We start from the raw sequence: 4,206 nt of genomic DNA, 5'->3' as shown, positions 1-4,206 counted from the left end.
TCTCAGCTTTCCTACTGTCTTCATCCAATCCTTCTTACTCCTTTCCATGACAAGCTGTATGTAGGGTTTCACCGTTGTTAGTGACTACCTCCCATCCTCTCAGTGAAAATGTTCAACGCACCCTGTCACGGCACGACTAATCATCTGTCGGTTCTCAATCAGGTTGGAATAGAATCCATTGATTCTTTTGCGTCTGTCACTAACGCCCAGCCTTCAGGAGTTTGAAGCTCGCCACAGTCATTCAATCATTGAATCCTACTCAGAATACCACAGACAAGGTTTAGACTTTCCGGATTCTCTTGAATGCCGCCATCAATTCTAGCTTATACCACGAAGATTCCGATTAAGGGATCCAAGAGATAAACATTCAAGCCTTGTTTCCTTGTAGAACAGAAGTGGTTGTCAGGCACTCGTTCATAAGTGAAAATGATGATGAGTGTCACATAATCATCACATTCATCATGTTCTTGGGTGCAAATGAATATCTTAGAACAAGAATAAGCTGAATTGAATAGAAGAACAATAGTAATTGCATTAATACTCGAGGTACCGCAGAGCTCCACACTTTAATCTATGGTGTGTAGAAACTCCACCGTTGAAAATACATAAGAACAAGATCTAGGCATGGCTGTGAGGCCAGCCCCCATGATCTAAGATAGCATAAGACTAAAGATAGCTACCAAGATGCAAATACAATAGTAAAAGGTCCTATTTGTAGAGAACTAGTAGCCTAGGGTTTACAGAGATGAGTAAATGACATAAAAATCCACTTCCGGGCCCACTTGGTGTGTGCTTGGGCTGAGCATTGAAGCATTTTCGTGTTGAGACTTTTCTTGGAGTTAAACGCCAGCTTTTGTGCCAGTTTGGGCATTTAACTCCCATTCTTGTGCCAGTTCCGGCGTTTAACGCCGGGCAGTTTTGAGCTGATTTGGAACATCGGTTTGGACCATCAAATCTCTGGCAAAGTATGGACTATTATATATTTCTGGAAAGCCCAGGATGTCTACTTTTTAACGCCGTTGAGAGCGCGCCAATTGGACTTCTGTATCTCCAGAAAATCCACTTTGAGTGCAGGAAGGTCAGAATCTAACAGCATCTGCAGTCCTTTCAGCCTCTGAATCAGATTTTTGCTCAAGTCCCTCAATTTCAGCCAGAAAATACCTGAAATCACAGAAAAATACACAAACTCATAGTAAAGTCCAGAAAATTGAATTTTAACTAAAAACTAATAGAAATATACTAAAAACTAACTAAAACATACTAAAAACATACTAAAAACAATGCCAAAAAGCGTATAAATTATCCGCTCATCAGTCTCACTAGAATGATGGGAGTGTTGTCATCTTCCTCCATGTCTAGGATGACAAAGTCAGTTGGGAGGAAAAATTTCCCACCTTTACTAATATATTCTCCACAACCCCAAGTGCTTGTTTAATGGATTTGTCTGCCATTTGGAGGGCTATCTGCGTGGGTGTTAATTCATGAATTTGAAGCTTCTTCATCAAAGATAGAGGCATCAGATTTATGCTTGCACCAAGGTCACAAAATGCTTTCTCAATTATCATGTTCCCTATGGTGCAGGGGATATAAAAGCTCCCTGGGTGTTTCCTCTTCCTTGGCAATTTTCTCTGGATGATAGCACTACATTCCCTGGTCATCACAACCATTTGTCCCTCCTTCAAGGATCTTTTCTTTGTCAACAATTACATTATGAACTTGGCTTACAGTGGCATCTGTTCAAGTGCTTCTATGAAAGAGATGTTGATGTGCAGTGTCTTGAATATCTCCAAGAATTTGGAGTATTTATTCTCTTTATTTTCTCCCTTGACCCTTTGAGGATGTAGTAACATTGGTTGGTATGCATTCACTGCCTCCTTTTTAGTTGACTTATCACTTTGTGTAGAAGTTTCTTGCTCCTGCTTTTGCTCCTTCACCTCTTCTTTTAAGCCTTCTATGTTGTGCTCTTCCTAAGTGATGACTTCTTTCTCCACCTTCTTTTCGCTTCTCAAAGTGATTGCTTTACACTCTTCCCATTTTATGGCTTTTTCTGTGTCCCTTGGGTTGTCTTTAGTGGTACTAGGGAAGGCATTTTCTCGCTTCTCATCTATCTCTATGATTTGTTTAGCCATTTATCCCATCTGCCTCTCAAGATTTCTCATTGAGGCCTCTTGGTTTTTGAGTGTCAGGGCTTGATCTTTCCTTGTTGATTCCTAATCTTGCCATCTCTTGAGTTTTGATGAGTTTTTCCATCAACATCTCTAAGTTAGAGATCCTCTGAGAGTCTGGATGTAGTTGCATGGGATGTGATGGTTGCTGTTTGGAAGTTGTTTGGGGCACTGAGGTGGGTGTTTTGTGAGTTGAATAGAGGTATGGAAAATTTATTCTGGTGGGATTGTAAGTTCTTGTGGGGTTGATGATATGTGTTTTGTGGGTTTTAGTATTGGTTAGAATGATTTTGGTTGTCTATGTTACGGACATTGTTAGAGTTGTGGTTCCTCTGCTGTTGATTTTGATTATCACTCCACCTCAAGTTAGGATGGTTCCTCCATGATGAATTGTATGTATCACCATGGAAGTCATTTTGGGAGGAGCTTGAGGTGTTATACATGTACTGAACTTGCTTCGGTTGTTGCTCATTATTGTATTTCTCAAAACCTTTTTCACAGTGACCCCACTCATTTGAAGGTTGGCTTGCAACTAGTTGAAGTCCATCTATTCTTTTCACCATCATTTCCATTTGCTGCTGGATTTGTTCATGCATAACTTTGTTCTGTGCCAATATAGTATCTACACCCTCAAGTTTCAACACACCCTTCTTTGGAGCTGGGTTGCGTTGTCTTTGAAAAGAGTAGAAATATTGATTATTGGCAATAGTGTCTATGAGATTCTGAGTTTCTTCGGCTGTTTTCATTAGCTAAAGTGAGTGATAGGCAAAATTGTGACTCATACTTTTCACAACTCGAACAATTCCTAGCAATGGCTCCAAAAACTTGGTGCACAATACTATGGTTCACACACATTCTTCACAACTTTGCACAACTTACCAGCAAGTGCACTGGGTCGTCCAAGTAATAAACCTTACGTGAGTAAGGGTCGATCCCACGGAGATTGTTGGTATGAAGCAAGCTATGGTCATCTTGTAAATCTCAATCAGGCGAATTCTAATGGTTATAATGGTTTTCGAAAATATAAAGATAAATAAAGCATAAAAATAAAGATAGAGATACTTATGTAATTCATTGGTGGGAATTTCAGACAAGCGCATGAAGATACTGTGTTCTTTCTGAATCTCTGCTTTTCTACTGCTTTCATCCAATCATTCTTACTCCTTTCCATGGCAAGTTGTATGTTGGGGGATCACCGTTGTCAATGGCTACCGTCTGTCCTCTCAGTGAAAATGGTCCAGGTGCGCTGTCAATGCACGGCTAATCATCTATCGGTTCTTGATCATGCAGGAATAGGATTTACTATCCTTTTGTGTCTATCACCATGCCCTACAGTCGCGAGTTTGAAGTTCGTCATAGTCATTCAATCCCTGAATCCTACTCGGAATACCACAGACAAGGTTTAGACTTTTCGGATTCTCAAGAATGCTGCCAATGGATTCTAGCTTATACCACGAAGATTCTGATCAAGGAATCCAAGAGATATTCATTCAAGCTTATTTGCATGTAGAACGAAAGTGGTTGTCAAGCACACGTTCATAAGTGAGAATGGTGATGAGCGTCACATAATCATCACATTCATCAGGTTCTTGGGTGCGAATGGATATCTTAGAATAAGAATAAGCGTGAATTGAATAGAGGAACAATAGTACTTTGCATTAATACTCGAGGGACAGTAGAGCTCCACACCCTTAATCTATGGTGTGTAGAAACTCCACTTTTGAAAATACATAAGAACAAGGTCTAGGCATGGCTGAATGGTCAGCCTCCCTAAATGGCATATGAATTCGAAAATAGGGAAAAAGACCCAGTCAAAGACTTCCTGCACAATAGTAAAAAGTTCATTTTATACTAAACTAGCTACTAGGGTTTACAGAAATAAGTCTTAGTGCAGAAATCTACTTTTGGGGCCCACTTTGGTGTGTGCTTGGGCTGAGTTTGAGCTTTACACGTGCAGAGGCTTCTCTTGGAGTTAAACGCCAAGTTGTAACATGTTTTTGGCGTTTAACTCTGGTTTGTGACGTGTTTCTGGCGTTTTACT

The sequence above is a fragment of the Arachis duranensis genome, chromosome 7 (genome assembly GCF_000817695.3).
Source record: "Arachis duranensis cultivar V14167 chromosome 7, aradu.V14167.gnm2.J7QH, whole genome shotgun sequence".
Classification (NCBI taxonomy): Eukaryota; Viridiplantae; Streptophyta; class Magnoliopsida; order Fabales; family Fabaceae; genus Arachis; species Arachis duranensis.
This window is presented reverse-complemented; position numbering follows the sequence as displayed.